Genomic DNA, 25,552 nt, shown 5'->3' with positions numbered 1-25,552 from the left:
GAGTTGAAGGTCTGTGAAAAATAATGACATACTTTTTCTTTCAGCAAAAGGATAACTTAACCATATCATTTTTTTCTTAAAAAGTGAGGAGAGAGATGGAACCAATACAGAAACTGACAAGTATAGAATGAATACAACAACTCTTAATATATTTTCAGAAAGCACATTTCCTCTAAACATGAATTGTTGATACTTTCCTTATTACGTGTCTGGAAAAGTTTTTACTACAGATTTTAGATAAGTAATTGATGCTTACCCAAACTGAAGGGCAGGAGGAATGAATTTCAAGTGAATGACTGAGCTGTGAATAGTTTCCAGATCTTGTAGCTCCTTCCCTGCAGACTACTCCCTTGCACTCTCTCTTTTATTTTAAAGGGGAGATGCTCAAAGACATCCTTCAACTCACCTCTCCACCCACCCTGAAATTTGATTTCTAGCCAAAATTCATGACTTGTTCAAAAGCGCTGGTGCGTCATGTACCAAGAACTCTGACCTTGGTACATAAATATTTAAATGTAAGGACAACATTGAACAATCCTTTAGGAAAAGTAATCAAATCATCTCCCTGTTTTAGCATCAGTTACTCAAGCTAATGCTCGTTGTTTATCGCACTGATATTATTACACTGAGTTCCAAATGATCTGGAAACCTTGGGGCCCTTGAGACTGCTCTTCCGGATACTCCTTTGACACTTCATTTGGCAGACACTAGTTAGGAAGGCGCGGCCAGTTACAGCAGCTTCGGTGCAGAGAGTTTCAAAAGCAGCATGGGGGCAAAAGCAATGAGAAGTAAACAGGACTTTATGGGATTTTGCAAATGTTCTGTTTAGGGTCCAGAATTGACACAGTCTCATCCAAAAACAGATTCCAGATCCTCAGATTTAAGTCCCTACGGGGCTCTTGGATGGGAAAAAGAAGTTTTTCTAAGGAGTTCAGAGAAATAGAGGGAAGTTTTGAGTACGAAGGCTGCCTTAAGGGGAATGACAAGGAAAATCATAACCCTCAACTCCTGGGCTCCATGTAAAACAAATGCTAACCGCAAGATTCGCTTTTAGCTAGGAAGAGCGGGTATGAGTTGATCATGGGTAAATTCGACTTACTTTTAAAACTCACCACACCCCAGAAGGATTCAGGGACTAATTCCAGACCCATACAATAATATAACAACTAAAGCTAAGCCTTCTCTGGAACTCACTCCATGCCAGATACAGTTCTAAATGACTTACATGTATTAACTCCTTCATTCCCATAAGCACCCAATGAAGCAGGCACTACCATTATTACGGCCGTTTTACAGACAAGGGCACTGAGACACGGAGAGGGTAAGCAAACCGTCCAAGTCATGTTACGCTAAGAGGAGGAACCAGAATTTGAACCCAAGCAGGTTGGCTCCAAAGGCTAGACTCCTGACCACTAAATCATCCTGCCACCAGGTGAAGAAGGTCAAGAGAGGAGGTACAGCCAAAGAATAATTCTAGTAGGTTTTTGGAACCAGTTGACCGTACCATCCCCCTCTCCCCACTCCCCTGTGGTTGGCAGTGTTCTTGAACAGGCATCCCTACCTGCAGGGACACCAGTCGTGTGCTCTCAGAGGAAGAGATGCAAAGTCTGGTCACGGCTGGGAGATTCACCACCATGTTTGGCGTCACTTCAAGGAATTAGATCTGTTCATTGCTATTCTTGACTTACTTGTCAAGATCATGAGTTTTGGCACTGAGACCACAGAGTCAGGAGCAGGCAAGACTGGAACAGTGCCCAGGACACTGTAAGCTCTAGATAACATTTTTTTCTTTCTTTCTTTTTTTTTTTTTTGGAGTACGCGGGCCTCTCACTGCTGTGGCCTCTCTCCCGTTGCGGAGCACAGGCTCCGGACGCGCAGGCTCTGCGGCATGTGGGATCTTCCCTGACCGGGGCACGAACCCGTGTCCCCTGCAACAGCAGGCGCACTCCCAACCACTGCGCCACTAGGGAAGCCCTAGATAAACATTTTTTAATTAACATTTTTGGAGTACAGTTGCTTTACAATGTTCTGTTAATTTCTACTATACAGCAAAGTGAACCAGCTACACGTATACATATATCCCCTCTGTTTTGGATTTCCTTCCCATTTAGGTCACCACAGAGCATTGAGTAGAGTTCCCTGTGCTATACAGCAAGTTCTCATTAGTTACCTATTTAATACATAGTATATATGTCAATCCCCATCTCCCAATTCATCCCACCACGCCCTTTCCCCTTTGGCATCCATATGTTTGTTCTCTATGTCTGTGTCTCTATTTCTGTTTTGCAGATAAGGTCATCTGTACCATTTTTCTAGATTCCACATATATGCGTTAATACACGATATCTGTTTTTCTCTTTCTAAGTAAAATGATACCCACTGGAACTTTCTTACACTTGAATACGAACTTATATTTTGTACCCTAAAACATCTTAAAATTTTGAAATTAAATTTAGACATTTATTCATTTAGATGAGGCCACAGTTACCTTGATTTCTTAGTTTTAAATAAGGTTTCAGTTAGAGTTTTAATATCATAATCATGACATCTTGCAGAAGCATTTAATAAAGTCTAGCTATTATGATAAATAAAAGCTATTGTCTTAATTCAGTCCATTATTCAGCAATGAAGTCCTTTCATTCAAAGTAAAATACTGCATGGTACTTAGCATAAGCATCATTCAAAGTTTACAGATTAAAATAAAAAACCAAGGACGAGACTGGTTAAATAATTTGACCAAGCTCACCCAGTTGTGGCTGGGTTTGAAACCAGACTTGCTGAACCTCAAAGACAAGGCTTTTTTTTTTTTTTCTAATATCAACTAAAAACAGAGAGAGAGATTAGAGTGGTAAAGCTTTCCTTCTTATGATTGTGACTGGGAGATTAAACAAAATAAGCGGCTCTAACTTCCTTTAAGCCTCTTTTCTGTAAAGAACCAGACAATTCTGGCTTCTAACCACTATGCCACCATCCAGCGTAAAAGTGTCATAGTTTATAATAACTTAGCAAGACAAGGGCTTCTAATAAATAACTAAACCCAAGCCCTTGGGCAGGTATGAATTCTGCCAAGTTAAGCAGAAGTCTTCCAGTGCCTGCTGGTTTCATTGGCAGATATCGTCTTTTTAAGACTCCTCAGAATTCCTCTTCATTTTCAAAATTAATCTAACCTAATTTGGCCATACGTTTTTTTCTGGTTTGGGGGTTACAGTTTTGAAATCTTGCATGTCCCCACATATAATCTAATTCTCTGACATTTCCACTAACAAACAAAAAACAAAACCTTTATTTGCAACGTGGCACCCAAGTATTTCATAACTTAGAAGATATCCTGTGAGGCTTATTCATTTGTTTTGGCCGGTGTCATAGCTAAATGGAGATACGATGTCAACACACTGCAGAGCTTGGCCATCTGTAGCCTGGTCTTACTGTAAACATGTGAAAACGAGGAAATACTTGTCCTATTAAACTTTTGTGAATTTAAGAGAGTCAGGTTCTCACTCAATAATTCTGATGATAAGCAAATGGATTTTTTTCCCCCTCATTTCATTAGAGAGCATTTTAGACACCACTTTCCTTCTGTCTTTCCTGATGAAAATGTGCATAAAACCTGTGACAGATGGGGGCAGATCCTGTGTAGTGTTAGGTGGTCTGCCCTGCATCTCCAGAAAAGGCTCTGGGCCCAGTCTACCCACTGTGTCTCCTTTGGTTACACTTTTATCTCTTTGCTGCTTCTTTGCCACGCTCCAAACTCTTGGGGCACTCAGCATTTATCTCCCTCCCTCCATGCTTCTTTTGGCCTCAGCCAATTCTCCCCTTCAAAAACTAGAAGCAACTTGTATATATTCAAGGACAAACTGGAATTAACAGAGACTGTATATCTTCAGAACTAAACTGGAGATATAACCCTCCAACCTTCCTCCGCTCCCTCACCCCTAAGAAAAACTTCTCCCACAATCTTCCTTGTCTCAGTGATGGCAACTCCATCTTCCCCCTTGAGAGTTGCTCAAGCCAAAACTCTCTATATATGATTGGCTCTCCTCTTCCTCATGTATCAGGATATCCTAATAGTTTCATCTTCAAAGTACATCCTACCTACAATGACATCCCCCATCCCCCCGGCCCCACCTCCACGGTCACGTCTCCATCCGAGCCACCATTATCTCTCACCTGGATTTTAAAAATAGTTTCTAACTGTTCTCTCTGCTTCCACAAGTGCCCCTCTTCAGACTACTCCTGATACAGAGGCTCCAGAGATCCTGTTAAAACCTAAGTCAAATCATATGCGCCTCCACTTCACCCAGAGGAAACGCCAACACCCTTACAGCAGCTATGGTGCCCACATTATATGAGGTCACCAGGGTCCTCCTTTCCAGTCCTGGCTCCTGGGTCCTCCTTGAATGTACAGCCAGTACTCTGCACTCACTCTTCCTTCTGTCTGGACGCCTCCTTCCAATTACCTACAAGGCTAACTTTCTCACCTCCTCAAGTCGTTGCTCCTATAGCACCTTCTCAATAAGACTTAGCCTGACTATTCAATTTCCTTTTCTTTTTTTGCTGCTCAGTAATTTTTTTTTTATTGATGTTAAATTCACATAACAAAAATTGATCATTTTAAAGTGACAATTCAGTGACATTCGGTACGTTGACAGTGTTGTGCAACCAATACCTCTATCTAGTTCTAAAACAATTTCATCACCCCAAATACCACGCAGAACAGAGGAAGACAGAAATCCCTGCCCATGTGGAGTTTTCAGCCTAGTGGAGAAGGAGGACGATATTTATATAAATAAGTAAAAAGTATTTATGAAAGGTTTTACATGGTGATACATTCAGGGAGAAAAAGAAATCAGAGGAGGGAAGTAAGGAGGATTGGAGAGGTGTGCAGTTTTAGGTAGGGTGACCTGGAAGGCCAACTAGGAAGGTGGCATCTGATAAACAGTCGAAGTACAGCCCAGGCAGAAGCACGCCTGCTGTGTCTGAGGAGCAGCAGGGAGCCCTGTGACTCGAGTGGAGAAAGACGGCAGGGAAGTAAGAGCAGCTCGGAGAGGTCCGGTGACCAAATCGTGCATGGCCTCGTGAGTCAGCTTAAGCACTTTGGTCCTGGCTCAGAGAGGTGGGAGCCACAGGAGGCAACAAGCCAAGGAATGGCAGGACCTGACGTGGGTTTTAGCAAGAAGGCTCTGGGTGCTGAGAATAGCCTTCAGGAGGGCAAGGGATGAGGAAGAAAGCAAGATAGGAGGCTTTGTGATGGCCCAGATGAGAGACATGGTGGCTTGGACCAGGCTGTGGAAGTGTAGGTTGTGAGACAAGGTTGGATTTTGGCTGTATTTTGAGGTTTGCTGACAGAATTTCTTGATGAACAAGGTATAGGGTAGGAGAGAAAGACAGTGGCCAAAGACGACTTCAAGACTTTTGCCCAAGCAACGGGGCATAGGGGGTTGCTATTTACTGAGATGGGGGACTGGATGTGGAACAGGTTTTGGAATGAGAGTCAAGCAGTTTTGGACCTATTCAGCTTGGCATATCTCTTAGGCATACAACTGGAGATGTCAAGATACCAGCGGGCTGTTTGCTTCTGAAGTTCAGGAGACACATTTGGGCTAGAGATAGATCATCCAGATATATACAAATTTGGAATATGTCAGTGTATAGATAAAATTAAACCCACCAGACTAGATGAGATCTTCAAGAGTGAAAGTATATAGATAGATCATGAGGTTACAAAAGAGCAACTGCTTATTTTCACTGGAAAGCTTCCCTGGGGAGAGATATTCATCTTTCCCAAACAGATAAATTTGCATCTCTGTGTGTAAATCACTGCGGAAGTGCTGAGAATTTAGCGTAAGTTAAAATAAGTTTCTCTTAGAGTCCTTTCTTTCTTCGTTTCTGTTTCTCATTTTGTTTTGTTTGTTTGCTTGATTTGCAAATAACCTTATAGAATCTGAACCCACTTTGGAAACACCGCATCGCTTCTTTCTTTAAATTTCAATTCTGTTAATAACTAGCTAGGATTGCAATGGCATCCTGCCGTTGTCAATGCCACCAATTACCTCCACGTAATTGCTAAAACCACTGTACGTGCTTAGTTTTCATCTTGCCTTGAGCTCTGAGCGGCCTCTGTCCCAGTGGAACAGATTCTCCCCGTCCTTCTTCAGGACACCGCTGGCTGCTCTTCACATCTCCTCTTTTCCCCACCACTGCATGGCTCAGTCCTTGAGTCTCTTTTCTTCTCTGTCTACACTCATTCCTCATGTGATGTCATCCACTTTCCTGGTTGTAGACTTCATCTATATGCGGATTCTACTGTCAAAGTGAAACCTGCCGTCCAGACTATCCCCCTGAACTTCAGACTCAGATACGCACCTGCCGACTTGACCCTCCACTTATCTGTATCCTAGATGTCTCCAAATTAACCTGTCAAGACTTATTCCTGTTCTTCACACCAAAATCTGCCCTTCCAACAGCCCTTATCATCTTGGTTGATGGCAACTCCATCTTTACAACTGCTCAGATCAAAATCCATGGCGGTTTCTTTATGCCTCTGTCTCCAACACATCTCATCCAAACCATCATCAAGTCCCACTGAATCTACTTTCCAAGTATATTCAGAGCTCAACCACGTGACCCCTGCTCATGACACTCACTGGTGATCCAGGCTACCACCATCTCTTGCTCGGATCATTGCAGTAGCCTCTGAATTAGTCTCTTTGGTCCTTCCCTTGCCCCCTTAGAATCTATTTTCAAAGCAGAAACCAGCATGATCCTTTTAACCACTCCTCTCCTCAAACCTCTCCTTTTATTCAGTGAAAACCAAAGTCTCTATAATGGACTAAAAGGCCCTCCATGGTCTGCCACCCTTCACACTTCTCTGATTCAGGTCTTCTATGTGTCCCACCCTCATTCCACACTTTTCTCCTTCCTCTCCCCCCAACACCCAAGCTTTCCCCTACCTCAGAGCTGGTATTGGTATCCCTTGGATACCCCTTGGATATCAATGTTACCCAAATCTCTGGAGATCCTCTCCTTTGCACTTTTCTATCTCTGCATTCACAGAAAACTGGGAAGTGTGGAGGGGCGAGCAGAGAACTATGGACCCTCATAATCATAGGACCAACATTTTAAAGGACATATATGAAGAGTTCTCCTGATGGAAAAGCAGGAATCTGAAAACCAAAGACGTCCCAGATCTGTCTGAGCTATTAGTCCACATCTTCAGACATAGAGGGAGAAACGTCCTCATCTATACAACCTGTTCAAGAGCAGAGACAACCCAATGTCCCGCTGGGGGTCCTGTAATTCAAATCAGCGGCCACGGCATGCTGCCAGCAGGGCACAGAGACGAAGGTTCCCAGAGCAGGAAAGGTAAAAAATAATGACGATGGCTGACATTATTAAGCGTTTGCTGACAGCTAGGTGCGGTGCTGTTACTTTACATCCATTTAATCTTTAGGAACCACCCTCTTAGCTTGGTATTAGTACTAAGATGCTGGTTTTATAGGTAAAGAATACAAGAATTAAAGAGGTCAGATGAGTGGCCTAGAGTCATCGGTAAGTCATCGGCAGGGATTAAGTGCAGTTCTGTGTAAGTCAGAGCTTTCTCTCACATACTGTACATAGAATAGCAGAAAGGGGATAACAAGGTCCATATTGAGATTTGGGGGCAATGACACATAAGTATTTTTGGCCTCAAGAACGGCTGCAAGAAAAGAAAAAAGGAGGGGTCTTCCCTGGCGGTCCAGTGGTTAAGAAGCCATGCTTCCACTGCAGGGGTCGCAGGTTCGACCCCTGGTCGGGAAACTAAGATCCCGCATGCCACATGGGGTGGCCAGAAAAAAGAAAAACAGAGAGAGAACTGTTGCAGCCAGAGGGAGCACACCTCCCACTTCTCTGTCCCTGACGCTCAGGGGTACGTCTTTGGGGGTCAGCTCTGCCACATCTTACTCTACACGCTTTGTTGGGAGACTTCAGAGAGGAAAGAAATGGAGCTGTCAACTGGAGGTGCCAACGCCAAGCGTGAACTTAAATCAGGTATTCCTCCCTACCCACCACTCCCCCAGAAAGATGGGCCCTCAGCAGCCCTGCTCCCCATACCTGTCACTCTCCTTTTTCATCCTGTATCTCCTTCGCCCTGAGGGTCTGACTTCTCTTCCCCATACCACATACCCTTTGCCCCGCAGCTCCTTGCTTGCTAAGCACTTTTCCCTTCTCCACGGTCTGAGCAGATTCCACTTCTGGACTTTAGTAGATTCCAGCAAGAAGAATCCTGGCATATGGGCACTTTGTATGTACTGTCCACTGCAAGGCCCCCTCCCAAGCCCATCCTCTCCCATTTATTTTCCATTACACGAGGCAAAGTTCCACATCATACAAACAAGACTCCACAGGACTTCAAGAGTCTGTAACTTGGGTTTCCCGTGGGGTGATACTACCTTTTTCATAAACAGAAAATTGAGAGCAATGATTAAGTTTAACCCCCAGTTTTGTTTTCAAATTCCATTCCCTTTGAGATAAATGCATTTTTGAAAAACACCCCAAGGAAAGACACTTACCATCAGTCCGATGCGCTCTTTCTTCCTCAACTTCCTACCAACAGAGTTTGTTAACTCTAAAAACTAATTTCTCTAACAGCTCTGTGCTACATACGACAGCCACCTTTCTCTTAAAACCTCCCGTTTTCCTTATCAGTTAAGACACAGGAACCAGCTTACTGATAAGCTAACACTGATTCACCGTACTGTTAACAAAGACCAACTTCAGTTTGCATCACATTCTCTACTCGAAAGGTCTCTGACGAAGCTGCAGTTCCATATTTTACCTCCCTTGTGGGTGACTTCCTCAGCGAAACCTCCACTCTCTCGGTGGCAGGTCACTCAGCGCCCTCAGAGTGCGAGTCGGCAGCTACAACTTCCCAAAAGCTGCAGCTCTGAGAACAGTGCACTTTTCTCTAGGAAGTTCTACTGTTGATGCTTCCATGTCAACGTTTTGAAAACATCTGATACGACTGGGTGAGTTAAGCGTACGCCAGGCTCTGTGTGCAGACACTTTTGCACACGCTGACACTGCCATTCCTCAGAGGCTTACCAGAGGCTCAGAGAGGCAGGTTAATTACCTTGCTCAAGGCAAGAGCCAGTACAAGGTAAAGCCAGAATCCAAAGCCTCCATAACTGGACTCTTTCCATGTGTCTCCAGATGGCCTGTCTTGGATGGCTGTGATACAGATTTGTGGACTCACGTTGCACCTGTTAGAATTCTGAATAAACCAACTTTAATCATGTACGTGATTTTCTTTTTCAGACTGTTGGTGACTTCCAAATGATCAGGATATGCCAGCTGCCAAAGAACTCTCTAATATAGTAGACGGAGCAGGACCTTTAGATACAGCTGGTTTTCCTCTCACTGACAGTGTAGCTTGGGTCAAGCTCTCCATCCTCTCTAAAGCTCTGGTGCAAAGGGTATGGTTATCAATATTAAATGGGGTGGCCAGAAAAAAAGAGAGAGAACTCTGCTGTGGAATCTGCCTTTCAAAGAGTTTGTCAGCACCGGCACTTACGTACTTGACTGTTACCAAGATGACTAACAGCATCTTCAATGTTTCCATTGACTGTTCAAGACATTTCGTGAAGTCCAGGGAGGCCAGCATCTATCAAGGCCTACGAGGTTTTGTAATAGAGAAGGGAACATTTGATGTAAGATAGAGGGGCCTCCGTAGCCATGGGCTGCTTCAGGAAGTTCCTCTTTATCCTTCTGTCTTCAAGGGCTCTGCAAAATGTAGAATCCAGAGATTCTTGCTGATGCATCCAACTGGCAGGGAGAAGCTGGGTGAGCCTGGGAGGGGACACAGCCTGCTCCCTTGAGGATCTCTCTCCAGGCCCGAAGATCTGACACTGCACCCCACGTATAATTTGCTCTCAGGCCACACCCACTAAAAATGACTGTACCTCTTGGAGGTGACTCTCCTAAACAAAAGTGACCCAGAACCAATGGAAGGCAATGCTTCTCTATGGGGGCACAGAACATCTGTGACAACTCACCATTCAACGACATGAAAGGAAAGATCAAAACTGGCCAAACTTGTTTGTCTGAAATGAGAACAGATTGGTGCAGCTGGAAGGGCAGAAATGTGTTTGTTGTGTGTGTGTGTGTGCACACACGTGTACAAGAGCTTATTTGTGTTTGCATGTGGGTTTCGTCCACGTGGAGAGGACATCTTAGCTCTGTACCCAAACCAAAAGGAGCTTTTAAATGTCAAAAATCTCACTGACCTGCCAAAACGGAAAAGTTAGCTGGCCTTCCTTGCGCCTTGGAGAAGTAGGAATAATTAGTTCAGACCCACTTCCAATTCCACAACCATATAACAACCCAGAGTCTTCCCTATGAGGTCTACTAATTCCGGGGGCTCCTGATCTCGAGGTGTCTCTGCCTCAGGCTTCTGTGCCCAGGAGTCCCGTCTCTGTTCTGCTCAGCATCAACCCGGGACTCGCCCTTCTCCAACTTGCACAAGAAATCCACGTACACCAACAGTTCTGAAATGTGGGGCACCAAGCTAACGATGTGTACATCACCTGGAGTGTCTCACAGCTTCCTATCCTTCCTCCCCTCTTGCACCTGGTCATCACCACCCCTTCCCTCCCAGAGGTGCTCAGAAGCCTCTCACTTCTCCTCAGTGTCTGTCCCCAGATGTGCACACCCCAAATCCCCCATGGTGCTAGGCAGCTATGAAAGCTGCTCCCTTTTAGAAAGAAGCTGAGGCTATAGATTGCAAATTCATTTTTCTGTCACATCTGCCTTTGCTCTCCTCCCCTCCCCATGAGAGCTTTTCCCCTGCTAGCACCTTCTCTCCTCTTACCTGGTTACTACAACTCACCAAATATGTTCACCAGTAAGATTTGCTGCTTCACTCCCCCAAGGAGGAAAGAGTTTCTTGAAAATCAGAAAAACCTTATAAATACAGGTGTCCAAATAGCTTATAAAGGAATCTCAGCATCTATGAAAAAGAGAAGATTGTAGGATTAATGTTTTACCCCAGAAAACTAGAATCAAATCTAATACATAACCACAAACTTTCCCTCCTTGTGAGATGAGCTCTGTATGTCTCTGCCTCACCCTTCAACCTGGGTCACGGTCCTCTTCATCAGATTTAACAGGAAATAAAAACTCGACCTTATTTCATAGTCACACTATAGAAAGTTCTTTCAGATCGTTTATGATCACATAAAGAGGTAACAAGCTTTCTATTTTCAGGAGTTTCTATATTCTTGACTTTCTGAAGCAATTGTCTTCAATAATTGACTTCTACTCGTCCTAATGAGTCTGTATAAGTCAAAGATTTTGGCTTGCAGTACTCTCTGTCTCTTTTTGAGAAATTAAAACTTAAAACCAAGCACAAAAGCTAGTATTTTGTCCCTTCCTTCGTACTCCTATCCCATAGTTCCCAAAAAAAGTCTGTGTTTAGCTGAGAGTTCACAGAGGTGCTTGCTTTGGGAATTGAAGAATAAGAGTTATGCCGAAGCCATATGTCAACTGGAAGAAAAAATAATTTTGATCTGAAAAATTAGATTTTTTTACATTCTCTTTCTTTCTCTCCCTCTCCCTTTCCTTCCCCCGTCTCTGTCTCTCTCTCCCACATACACACATACACACACACACACACACGTCTCCTCCTCCAAAACAACAACAACAAAGAATGGAAAATGTTTAGTCAATGGCTTTTATAAAATATGTTTAGCTCCCTCCATGTTTCAACAAGGTTCAAGGTTCATGTGTTCCCTGCCAGACTTGAGTAGTTTAAACGAAAGGATGAGCAACTGAGTCTCTAGAAATTGTGAGGTCCCAATAAAAAGCACCTTTAGCAAGTGTGGCAGCCAGGCTCCAGGACGGCCCCCAATAATCCCTGCTTCCTGTTGTTCACACCTTTGCAGGGTCCTCTCCACTCCGTACCAGGGAGGTCGACGTGACCAGTAAATCACGGAGTAAGTAATCACATGCCACCTCCAAGATGAGGTTATAAAAGGCATGTGGCTGCCATCCAGGGCTCTCTCTCTAGAATCACTCTGTCTCCGAGAAGCCATGTGTTGAGCAGCCCCATGACTGCTCGACATGGAGAGGTACCAGAGCTTTCTGACAACAAGCCACATGAGCGAGCTCGGAGGGAGGTCTTCCAGGTGCATTCAAGTCTTCAGAGATGACGACTTCTAGCCAACAGGTTGACCACAACTTTATGAAAGACCCTGAAGTAGAACCACCCAGGTAAGTCACTCTCAGATCCCTGACCATCAAGAAAATGTGTGAGATAAGAAGTGTTTATAGGTTAGGCTACCAAATTTTAGTCATTTGTTATACAGCAGTAGGTTACTAATAGCTGATGATAATGTGTCTCTCGCCATTTTCCTTGTGAATCTATTGACAGGAGGTAGAAGTCAGGGGTCCTTGTTAGCATGAAATGGCTTTCATTCAAAAATACGACTTCTAGTCCTACTTAAGAGGCCTTTTGCTATCTGTGTTGTCAGGAAGCCGCTCCTCTGTATCTCTTGGGTTTCCCTTATCAGAGGCAACTTCCTATGTTAGAGATTGTTCCACTGTTCTTAAAAACACTCCTTCCCTAGTCTAATCAGATAAAGTTTCTTCTGTGCTACATGCTCACTCTATATATTCAACAGATCATTGCCTGTGTATCAGAAGGAAGCAAACTGTTTTTATCACAGGAAGCAACATTTCATCATGCTGCCTTTGAAATACTGGTCAGCAGGGGCATCTGAGAGGACTCATGAGGACAGGTCTCTGTGGGCAGTGAGATGACCCACTTGTGGGTATTAGGAGCACAGCAAACAGGCAGCAGATGTCACAGGAGGAAAGCCAAGGGTTCAGAAGAGCAGAGGTCAGGGGCTGTGGCTTGGGCAGGGAGTCCATGACTTTGGGCAGACTGTCTTTGCCTTGATCAGAAATGTTCTCATCTTGATGTGATGTCTCGTCTAGCAGCCTTTGCTCCCTGGAATCTCACACAAATGCTTTAGCTTCCAACACAGTGAGAGTGTGAGAGGACATCTGATGTGCAGGTTATGGTCTCAATACTCCCCTGTGTGCTGGCCTTTCTCCTCTGGGGTCTCGATTACAGCCCCTGCCTTCTAACTCTGTAAGAACCTAAGAGGAAAGGCCCAACTGTCGGTCCTGTTCTCATTCATTCCTCCTGTTTAAATAAAGGTCGAACTTTCTTTCATGGCCCTATGTCTTCTAAAACCTAGAAATCTAGAAGCTTCCATCTGGGGTTGGTAAAAATTTAAATGTGTGTATCATTTGCTGAAATTCTCCAATCCTGTTCTCAGATTATCTTCTGAGATCAAGTCCAGATATTCTGAAGCATTCCAAGAAAATTTAGATTTAGGAAGGAAAGAGGATTAGGATTATGGAGGGAAAAAAAGGTAATTTCACAGAAACCACAGTCATGCATTTTCAGGAAGTCACTTTCATCATCCGCTTAAAATTGTTTTCTCAATGTCCTATGAAATTTGTCTCGTGAAATCAACTTCCCTAATTGATAACACATTGAAAAAAACAATTTGCCAATATACTTGTGCGTTACACAGCACATAATATGTAACAGGCACTACACTTTTGTCTGAAGCACAGAGCAATGGAATATTGGGGCGCCAGACTAATTTAAAAATCATGTATTTCTGACTATTATGAGTAATATTCGGTGAAGAGATTTTGAGTATTTCTGAATATTATCTGTAATACTTAGGATAATCATTTTAAACATGCTCACATATTTCCTGTCAGCCCTATTTCTAAGAATGTGTATGTGAATACAATTGTGCGAGGTATATATAATCATGAATAAATATTATACATATATATATACACATACAACAAAAAGATGTAAAAGAGACACAAAAAAAGTAAAAGGAGAATCCTATGATGTTTCTAGAGAAGACTCGATTAATAAAAATCATAATTATTTTGAACTTTGACAAAATAATTATAAAATTAAAATGAAAAAGAAATAAAAATAGCAAAACTAACTTTTTATGCAATGCTCATGTGTGCTAGGCACTGGTTCCATCCACCGTACTCACCATCACCATCACCATAATGAACTAATAAGGTAAGGACTATTATCACCCACACTCTCAAGGTAAGGAAACTGTGCCACAGAGAAGTGAGTGTATTTGCTGGGCCACCTGCTAGTCAGCTGGGGACGTGGGATTTGAACCTGAATGCTATGAAAGTGAAGCCTGCTCTCTACCTGATGTCTGCATGGCTTCTTGACTTCCCAGGAATGTTTGAGACCAGCCACTGAAATGTTAAAAAGCAGTAAAAAGTTAAGGGAATGGGTGATTTATCCTTCCACATGTTTTCTCTTGGGCCTACTGTTGTCCAATTAAGTTTCGGTAATTAAAATAATATGGAACAAAAAAGAAAAACAAATTAAAAGCAAAACAAAACAAAATAATACAGAACAGCCGCAGGAGGAGACAGTTTAATAGAACAGAATGGAAAATCTAGAAACAGATCTAAATATTCCTAAGAACTTATCATAAGATGATAAAAAAACACAGTATATCAAATCTGGGGGAAAGAATAGATACTAAATAAATTGTGTTAAGACCATTTTAGATTTATTCAAGCATTGTAAATGTTTTAATATAAGCATTATAAAATATATTACAAGCAATAGAAAAATCAAGTTCAACTGATGAAAAAACTAAATTCCAGATGGATTAGAGATTACACAGTAAAAAATTTAAAGCTGTAAACAAATAGAATATAATATTTATTTGATTATGAAGTGGGAGTAATATTGGTTTTCTAAGCACAATAATACATATAGAAACCATAACAGTAGAGATCAAATCAATTTCATTACATCTGAATATATTATAAACAGACAGCAAGCAAAAGGCTAGGAAAATATTTGAAAGTTTGAAAATTTATATATAGCTTATATATCTAGCATATATACACACTCAAATATTTATATTCTATACAAGTATATTTTATAAATCACTAACAGGAAAGAAAACAACTTAATTTTTAAGATAGGCAAATGTTATGAACAGGCAGTTCAAAAAAGAGGGTATAGGAGTTTTCAATAAGCTTCAATAGAATATAAGGCATCAAAAAGTAATTGAGAAATTCAAATTTAAATCAATAAATACCATTTTCACTCATCAAATTTGTAAAAACATTACAAAATTATAATATCCAATACTGACAAAAAGTGTGGGGAGATTACGGATGCAGAAACTGGTACAAGTTTTCCAGAGGATAATTTGGAAGTTTATATCAAAATACTTTAACTTGGTAGTTTGTCTTCTATTAATATATTTGAAAAAATCATGGATGTTCAAAAATATTTAGCCTCTCATTGGCAGTGTTGTGGACAATAATGGGAAAAAAACTAAATATACAAATTGAACAATTGATTAAATAATCTATGGTACTTCTAAATAATAAAATACTTTGCAGTCATCAGAAATGATGTAGGCTAATCATATTTAAGAAACAGGAAATGTTTGTGACATATTTTAAGTGTTTGAAGAACAGGTTTTCTGATTTTCACTTCCAGCCAAAGTGGTATAACAGGGACTAGATTTATCCTCCTTTCTAAAACAATTAAAAACTGCACAAGATATATGAACCAATAGCTCTCAAGATACTGACGTCAGGCAATAAATGATAATGAACTCTGAGAGATGGGAGAGAGCCTGAGATTGCCCCAGTTTACTGCCTGGAGTGTTTCTAGGCTACGGCACTGGGAGGGAGAGAGAGATGGAGCACAGCAGTGGCTCTGAGTTGAGGGTCAGAACTGACAGTCTGGAAAGCCAAGGTAACTAGAGTTCAGAAAGAAGAGTACCAACAAGGAGAGCACTGCATAGAGAGATCTGCAGAAGGTCCCTTCAGTTTCTCAACTGAGTACCGATCAGCTCATGCTTATGAGGAAATTATCTGAAGCCAAGGAAAGAAACACCCCAAAAGATGAGAGGGAATAATCATCACAGTTCATATAGGGCCAGGAATAGTACTTATTCCCACTATTCAGAATAGAAAATGATATAATTCATGAGTTGTCATATAGGCTGTTTAGAAAGATTTTGTCTCAGTAGTAGTATAAATTAACCTTAGACTAAATGCTGCTCTGGTTACACCTAAAAAAAATTTTAAAAACCCCAAAATCCAACTGTTTCAGTGCAACTTAACACTGATTCAGAGGATAGATAAAGAACAGTTATATAAAAATATTCAGTATCTAGCAAGTCAAAATGAACATTGCCTGACATCCAAAGATTATCAAGTATACAAAAGAGCTGAAAAATACTACTCTTAGTGAAAAGACAAACGATTAAAACTGACCCAGAATTGGCATACAGGGTAGAATTAGTAGAAAACATTAAATCAGCTATTATATCTGAGTTTCATATGTTTCAAAAAAACTACATGAAAGACTGAAAGTGTTAAGCAGAGACACGGTAGATACAAAAAAAGACCCAAAGAGAACTCCTACAGTTAAAAACTAAAATATTTCAGATGAAAAAAATGCAAGGTATGTTAATAGAGGCTACACAACATGAAACACAGAAATAAAAAAAATCAGAAAAAAATAGAGCATCAGGGAGGTGTGGGAAATTCTCAAGGTATCTCATACAAATGTAATTTGAGTCTCTGAAGGAGAGGAGCTAGAAATGGGACAGAAAAATGTTATTTGAAAAAACAATGGCCCCACAATGTTGCAAATTTGATGAAAATTATAAAATCCTCAAGTCCAGGAAGCTCAGTGAAACTCGACAATGAAGAGCTTGAAGAAAAGTACCCCAAAAGGCACACCATAATCAAGTGATAAAGAGAAACTTTAAAAAGTCATGGGAGGAAAACCGTGTTCCTACAGAGCAACAAAGACAGAGATTATATCAGATTTCTCATCAGAAACAAGCAAGAAGACAGTGGAACAAGATCTTTAAAGTACCAAAAAAAAACCAAACAAAAAAGTCACCTTAGAATTCTTTACCCAGTTAAAATATGGTTCAAAAATGAATGTGAAATAAAGACTTTTTCAGACATATAACAATTGAAAAAAGTCATCAACAACAGAAAAGTGCTATGAGAAATTTTAAAGGAAAGCCCTTCAAACAGAAAGAAAGATACCAGGCAGAAATTTGAAACTGCATGAAAGAATGCAGAGCACCAGAAAAGTTAACTATGTAGGTCAATATAGAGATTTTTATTTCTTATCATTTAAATCACTTAAAAGATAATTGCTTGTTTAAATCAAAAATGATTACAGGGCTTCCCTGGTGGCGCAGTGGTTGGGAGTCCGCCTGCCGACGCAGGGGACACGGGTTCGTGCCCCGGTCCGGGAAGATCCCACATGCCGCGGAGCGGCTGGGCCCGTGAGCCATGACCGCTGAGCCTGCGCGTCCGCAGCCTGTGCTCCGCAACGGGAGAGGCCACAACAGTGAGAGGCCCGTGTACCACAAAAAAATAATAATAATTAAAAAAAAAAAGAGAAACGTTCAGTGTGCTCTTAAATCTTCATGCAAGGGGCATGGTCTCGCGCCTGCTGTCAGATTCCTGGAGCAAGAATTGTAGAGAATGGCCCTCCATCTGCATCTAGAGTACGCAGACAGGCATCTGACCTAATTCAAGTCACCCTTCCTCACCAGCCTCAGAGAGACCCCTCTGGCTGAAAGCATCAGGCCAACCTCTGCAGAGTCCTGAACAGAAAGCAGTTAGGGAATAAACAGAAAGACGGTTCCATTTCTCATTTATTAACATATTGCCTCATTTTCAACAAGAGGTGTCAGGTCCAGAGATTTATTAATAAGTCAATCTCTCAACTGATTCAAACTCAGCTGACAGCTTATAGAGAAGAAGGGTAAGAATGTATATTTATTTCACGTCCCTTTTTCAATCACTGCACCCTGGGAAGTAGTCTTACTAGAAACTGGGGGATTGGATGAATAACTTCCTCTTACCTTTTCTAGGGTCAGAGAGCTTGTTATATAAGGACAGGTGTTCAGCTGATATACTGTGACATCAGTACATTGGCAACCATGACATGTACCTTCCAGGGGAAGCTGAGCAGATCCACAACCATTGGGGGCATTTCCTACAGAACCAAAGATGTCATCTCTTCAGCTGTACCTGAATCTTCAACATTCCCGGGGGCGGAGCTAGCATTCCCTCTGTGATCAGAGCAGCTGATGAAATCAATGCACTCAAGGTTCCCACGTGCACTAGTTTAACACAAAGATAACTCCACAACTTCTTACCAAAAAAGTGGTGGGGAAAGAGGCTGTTACACCTGGCAGGGAGTACTGTGGTTCAAATCATAGTGTGTGGACAAAAAAAGAAGTGTTGCCCGCCACTGCCGTAAACAACGAATGCTGCCCTCCGTCAGGCCATCAGCGACTGACATGTCTGATGTTCGACTACTTGGGTTTTTTTTCGTTTTCAGCAAAAACTCATATATATTCTGGCTCCTCCCTTACCTGTTTGGAACAGTTCCTCAGAGCTACCTGAGAGGTTGTCTCCCAGGCTACAGTCCTCAGTAAGGTCCCTGAATAAAAGATAACTCTCAACGTTTAGGTTGTGTGATTTTTTTCCGGTCAGCAGTGGCTACCATTTATTGAGAAATTTGTATGTGCCAGGCCCTGAGCTAAGCTCTTTACGTATGTTACACATACACATTTATACCCCATTTTCATGCTAAAAACAACTCTGAGATTAAGGTATGAGCACCCTGGTGGTATAGGAAACTGAGGCACACAGACCTAGCAGTCACATAGTCAGGAAGCAGGAAAGCCATGATCAAGGTTCAATCAAGTGGACCCCAACACCTGCTCCTACCGTGATTCTGTCTACCAAGCCTTTGTTTTCATTCACCACTTCTCTTCCATCTTTGAGGTGGGAGGCTTTGGCTAAGGGTAAGGACATAGGGTGTGGTCTAATAGTAACATCAGCAGTAACAAACGCTGTTGCAGCATCTCGTTTGCCTTGTGTTTGTTAACTGATGCCCAGTCGCCCTGAATAGATCATTGATCTGGACGTGATATGAGAATAGACCACACATAAGCTTCCTGCCTTCTAGAACTTTCTGTGCCAAGAGGGATGTATTGACAGCATTCGCAGAGACAGATAAGTTATCTCAAAATAAATGCACATGCTCAGAGAAGCATAAATACCATGTGATCCCCCAGAACTGACTATTCAAGAAATGCTTTTGAAAGCAAAAAAGTCAACACATTTCTAGAAGTAACAGAGGACCTCAGAGTCCTCTAGGTCAGCATTCTCTGAGTTTTCTTGAACAAGAACACTTGAAAATAATAATGCATTGACCCAATACTGTAAGAGATTATGAGATATTTTATATACTTAGAATGAAGTACAAAGCAAAGATCACGTTACAGCTGAATTAACTATGTAGGAAATGTTGAAAAATTTGTAGTTTCTCCTTTATGACAGTATTTTAAAACTAGATGAATTGTCATATGTGTTGTTAAAAGAACAAAATGCCACAACTATATGTTGAAAATACATGATTAGAAATGCCACAGAATCCATGGACCTTAGGAAAACAGTGTGTTGGGAAATAAACAGATGGACATCTGAGCATTCATGCATGATGGGATCCCCCATATTAAAGCCTAGCATGTTCTGATATGGCTCATCCTTCTTTAAAGGGAGATTATTTAAAACGAAGAGCACTGTAAATTGAAATTTAAACTTTCTTTTTCTTTTAATTTTATTTTAACTATATTTCAGAAAATGCATCTCCATGGCATTGTTTGTTTATGGAAGAACTCAGAAGAATATCTGAGGAATAAAAGAGTGATGCAAGGAATTAGGGTTGATGGGAGGGAGTTGTGTAGAGAGAAGAGATAGGGACGGAGAAAGGAGAAATAGGGAAGGGTCCTCATCATTCTATCCCACAGCTCTATGAAACCCAACCTTCGTTATCATTAAATACAAGAGTCAGTTTAGGTTCTAAATTCTCATGGTAACAGCTTAGAGGATCCCAGGTAACCAACCAGAAAGTGAGATACCAGTTGGGAGCCTCCTGCAAGAATCCCACCAAGAGGTGGTAAGGGCTTGAATTTAGCAAACAGCTGTTAGAATGAAGTAGGAAGGAAGAACAGATTGTATTCCTATGTTTAAGAGTAGAATCAATTAGATTTATTAAGTTATTTTGCATTGGGAAGGAAAGATGGAAAGGAGTTTGGGGGATAGCTCTCAAACAAGGTGGGATGTTTGACAACCATTCACAGAGATACCAAATACTGGAGGAGGAGGAGTTAGTAGGAAAGCAATGGTGGGTTCAATTTTGGATAAGCTAACTTTGAGGGGCTGTCTTGACATTAAGCTATTAGAAATACGTCGGTAGAATTATGGGCTAGACCTATTAATTTGGGATTTGTCAGTGTGCAAATTGTACTCAAGTCATGGGGATAATCCAGGTCCCTTCAGGAGGAAAGAACAGAGGAAGAACTGCAAGGGACAAGGAAGGAGTTCTGGGACGCATGACTCCCGATGGGCAGGAGGGGGACTGGCACCCACACAGGAAAGTAAAAGAGGTTAAAGATGGAGAAGTTCCCATCAGCAACCAGTGCAGTCACTAATGACATCATTTAAAGTGACTTCAGGGCTTCCCTGGTGGCGCAGTGGTTGAGAGTCTGCCTGCCGATGCAGGGGACACGGGTTCGTGCCCCGGTCTGGGAGGATCCCACATGCCGCGGAGCGGCTGGGCCCGTGAGCCATGGCCGCTGGGCCTGCGCGTCCGGAGCCTGTCCTCCGCAACGGGAGGGGCCACAGCAGTGAGAGGCCCGCGTAACGCATAAAAAAAAAAAAAAAAAAAAAAAAAAATAAAGTGACTTCAGAGCTGGTGAGGGTAGCCCAGGCAGGACACAGTGAGTTGGAAAGAAATGCTAGGAGAAGTGAGAACACTAAGTGCAATGCGTGGTTGTTTGGAAATGGCAACGAATGCAAAGACCCCTGCCTTATCCTCTCAGAGACACGAAGAGGGGAGACGAAGAAACCCCACGGGAGACTTGGTGTCCTCAGAGGAGAATCAGGTCTCGGTTAAGTCCAGGAGCTACAAAGAATGCTCTCTGAAGAATTTAGGGGTGAAGGATGTCTACTAACAATGGAATGGTAACTGTTGGAATTCCTTATATATTTTGGATATTAACTCCTTATCAGATATATGGTTTTCAAATAGTTTCTCCCATTCCATAGGTTGCCTTTCCACTCTGCTGATTGTTTCTTTTGCTGTGCAAAAGGTTTGAACTTGATGTAGTCCCACTTGTCTACCATATGATCCATCGATCACACTTTGGGGTGTGTGTTCAAAAGCATTGGAATCAGGATCCTAAAGAGACATCTGCACTCCCATGTTCATTGCAGCATTAACCATAAGTCAGGAAATGGAGCCACCCAAATATCCACCAACACATGACTGAGGAAGAAAATGTGGTTCATACATTCGACGGGATATGACTCCGCTTCAAAAAACAAGGAAATCCTGGCATATGTGACAACACAGACAGACCTGGACGAAATTACGGTAAGTGAAATAAACCAGTCACAGAAGAAAAAACACTGCATGATTCCACTTTCTAAAACAGTCAAACTCATAGAAACAGAAAGTACAATGGTGGTGGCTAAGGTCTGGGGAGAGGGGGGAAAGGGGCTGGCTGTTCAATGGGTCTAAAGTTTCAATTATGCAAGATGAATAAGTTCTAGAGACCTGCTGTGAAGCATTGTGTCTATAGTTCACAATACCGTACTGTGTTCAGAAAAATATAGTAAGGTAGATCTCTTGTTAATAGTTCTTACCACAGGAGAGAGAGAGAGAGAGAGAGAGAGAGAGAGAGAGACAGAGACAGAGACAGAGACAGAGAGAGACAGAGAGAGACAGAGAGAGAGACAGAGAGAGAGAGAGAGAAGAAAATCTAGATGCGATCACCCAGATGGAAAGAAGGCAGAATGAGCCCTGGGTTCCTCCTGTGCTGAGAGGCTGGGTACAATAAGAACTAGCAATGGAGAGAGAGAAAGAGAGACCAGTTCGATGGGAAGAAAACCAGGGGTGTTTGGAGTTTAAAAACTAGGTGAGAAATATTTCAAAGAGGAAGGAATGATTCATCACGCCAACGCTGCAGGCAGTTCCAATGAGCACCGGGAAACAAATCACTGGCTTAACAACATAGATGCCACGGCAGCAATGAGAAGCTGGTGTTTGTAGAATAGTAGGTATGAAAACCTATTTAGAATATTTTGAGAAGAGTGGGAGCAAAGGAATTAAAGACAGTAAGTATATAGAACTACTCCAGGGAATTTTGCTGTAAAGGAGAAGAAAGAAATGGAGCACAAACTGGATGGGAAACGGAGGCAAAGACAAATGTTACACGCCACGCAGGGGCGCTCAGGGCCACATGTGCGGCCACGGGAGTGTGCTTTTGGGAATCAGTCCCCAAAGCAGCCTCCTACAGTGTACCCAAAGCAGTCGCATTGTTAGTTCCAGCCAGGATACCCAAAAGGATAATAAGGAAAATGTGAGTCAAGTTGTCAAACCAGCAACGTCGGGAAGCATAAGAAAGTTGATGGGTGAGAGAGGGCAGGGCGAGCGTGTGGGGAGGAGAAAACTAGAGGTTTTCCACTGGACCAACCCATGTGCAGCTAGCAGGCCGGGCACAGCACAGCCCTGGATGGAGACGGGAAGTTGGATGGGCAGCAGTACTTGGTGTGGGGGGGAGCCTCTACCAGGCTGAACGTGATCTGAAGGGGGTCTGGGGAGGCCTGACCACAGGTGAGGGACCAGTGCTCACCTGAACTTCTCGCAGTGCTGCCATCAAGAAAATGCCCCAGGGGCTTCCCTGGCGGTGCAGTGGTTGAGAGTCCGCCTGCCGATGCAGGGTACACGGGCTCGTGCCCTGGTTCCAGGAAGATCCCTCATGCCGCGGAGCGGCTGGGCCAGTGAGGCATGGCCGCTGAGCCTGCGCGTCCGGAGCCTGTGCTCCGCAACGGGAGAGGCCACAGCAGTGAGAGGCCCGCGTACCGCAAAAAAAAAAAAAAAAAAAAAAAAAAACCTCTAACTTTAAGGGCTTCCCTAGTGGCGCAGTGGTTGGGAGTCCGCCTGCCGATGCAGGGGACGCGGGTTCGTGCCGCGGAGCGGCTGGGCCCGTGAGCCACGGCCGCTGCGCCTGCGCGTCCGGAGTCTGTGCTCCGCAGCGGGAGGGGCCACAACAGTGAGAGGCCTGCGTACCGGGCGGGGGAAGGGGAAAGCCTCATAGAGGGGAAAGCCTCATAGCGCTGTGGATCTCAGAGCAACGCGGCTCTGCAGTCCAGCCTCTCCCTCCCTTCCCCAGGAAGGTCTCCCTTGGGGGCAATAATACTCAAACTTCGGTGCAGGTCAGGATCCACCAGACCCCTACAGCAGAGCCTGGAGATGGGAAGGGTGAAGAAGACCCCACAGGTGCTTGATTCTGCTCGACACCCACATTTAGAAAGCACTCCTCTACTACCAAGTGGACGCTCTGGGTTGTACTCTTATGAAGGGCAATTAAATGCCTTTGTGTCCCAATAAAGGTTTTATTGAGTGTCTAGGCCCTGGGCTAACTTTTAGGGAACTGTGGAAGGGGTGACAGTAGCAGACATCAGCCGAGGCTAGGACAGTGAAGCAGTTCAGGGCTCAGGAAGTGGACCCCCTCGGGGTGGCAGGAGGGGAGCCAGGGCTGGGGAGCCTCACTGAGCCCAGTCTGGGGGCGGCAAGATGTCTGGGAAAGGCCGTGAGTATCCAGGCATGAGGCCAAGGTCTAGTGCGTGGCTGTGGCCTCAGGACTGGCCGGGCAGCCAGCGGGGTCTGAGCGAGGATCCAGCTGGGCAGTGGCAGAGGCCAGAGCTGAGAGGCTGGCAGTTCCCTGCGGCTCTGGCACGTTGCCCTGCATTTGCTCGGCTTTGCTGTATGTGTGATAAAGCGACAGGCTCTTTCAAATAGGACTCCCTTGACGCTTTCTGGGGGAGACTCCCAGGTCCAGAGGCTCCAACGTGATAAGGAGTCCCCTTAGTTCCCTGAGCCCAGGCAGGGTGCTCGGTTCTTGCTACTCCAGCCACAAACAAATCCCTCCAAAGGAAACACCACCGTCCACTGGAACATGACATTTTCTGTCCTTCCATCGCCCTTACCATCCTCGGCTCTCCTGGGCTGAAGGCTCATTACAGCTCAAAGGCTTCGCTGAGAACCTTAGCTTCACTGTCCCCTTTGATCACCTAGTAAGAAAAGTCACCCCAACTTTGTAGGTCAAAACCCTGCATCTTAATGAAATAAAATGACGGTGTGGGTGGGGAAAGGGGGACAGGGGCTGAAACTCAGGTCTCCGGCCTCAGCACCACTCTTTCTTATTATCGTGATCAAATACACATAACGTAAAACTGACCACTTTAACCCATCGCTTAGTGTAGGTCCCGTGGCTTTAAATACATTCACATTGTGGTACAGCCATCACCACCAACCATCTCCAGAACTATTTTCATCTTGCAAAACTGAAACTCTGTCCCCCTTAACTAATAACTCCCCAGATCCCTCCCCCAGCACCCACCCTTTACTTTCTGTCTCTATGGATCTGATTCCTCTAGGTTCCTCGTGTAAGTGAAATCAGTTTTGTCCCTTTGCGACGGGCTTATTTCACTGAGCATAATGTCCTCAAGGGGAGACAGAACCATAGGAGAGGGTGGTTTCCATCCCACAAGCTCGAGGTTAGGGGCCAGCATTTTCCACTGTGAAATTTTTTGCCGCTACTAAAGCCCACGCTCTTGATTTCACTAATGGTATTCTGGCTGAATTGTGTCCCTCCACCCCAAAATTCCTAGGTTGGAGTCCTCACCCCCGACCCTGAGTGTACCTTGGAATGTAGCTGTCTTGAGAGATAAGGCCTTTATGGTTTCATAAGCTTAAATGAAATCACATGGCAGGGCCCTAACCCACTATGACTGGGGTCCCTGCTAGAAGAGAGATGCCAGGGATGGGTGCACAGAGGAAGGACCCTGGAGGACCCAGGGGACACAGGGAGAAGGTTGCCGTATGCATGCCACAGAGTGAGGCCTCAGGAGTAACCAATCCCGCCAGCACCTTGATCTTGGACTTGCAGCCTCCAGGACCGTGAGAAAAAAAACTCCTGTTGTTTGAACGCCCTGATCTGTGGTATTTTGTTATGGAGCCTGAGCTGACTAATACAGACGTGGCTACGTGTTACCAGATTTGAAAGACCCATGTCCCAGAGTGGCCGCAATCCACCCCCAGTCTGATTTTCGCGGGCATGGAGCATAGAGGTTACTTCACTCTGCATTTCTGTCTCATTCAGAGGGGAATGTAGTTTCTAAGCCTGCCCAGGGATCTGCCATGGATGACCTTTCAAAGCTCTGAGTTTCCACTAAGACAGCCCTGCAGTTGGCCCCTAAAGCATGGTTTCACTGGCCCAACCTGCCTTATTTTCACCAGGCAGCGCCCGTTCCCAGGGCCGGCAGCCCCGCAGAAATGTCACGGATTCGCCAGCCGTGTGAATCA

General features: G+C 43.6%; 1 protein-coding gene across 6 annotated transcripts in view; it reads right to left on the bottom strand.

Annotated features, from left to right (window-relative positions):
- IL1RL1 (interleukin 1 receptor like 1) overlaps nt 1–22,953 on the bottom strand; it is a 39,022-nt gene extending 16,069 nt beyond the window's left edge. The window contains exons 1-3 of one of the 6 annotated variants that reach the window (XM_032652883.1): nt 22,818–22,953; nt 10,865–10,984; nt 8,731–9,759 (exon numbers count right to left, since the gene is read on the bottom strand). The gene's annotated coding sequence lies outside the window, so the exon portion shown is untranslated. The other 5 variants (XM_032652885.1, XM_032652882.1, XM_032652887.1 and 2 more) reach the window with 5 other exon arrangements.
- Nucleotides 22,954–25,552: the final 2,599 nt, after the last annotated feature.

Source organism: Phocoena sinus, chromosome 13, assembly GCF_008692025.1.
Source record: "Phocoena sinus isolate mPhoSin1 chromosome 13, mPhoSin1.pri, whole genome shotgun sequence".
In the NCBI taxonomy this organism is placed as follows: Eukaryota; Metazoa; Chordata; class Mammalia; order Artiodactyla; family Phocoenidae; genus Phocoena; species Phocoena sinus.
This window is presented reverse-complemented; position numbering and strand designations above follow the sequence as displayed.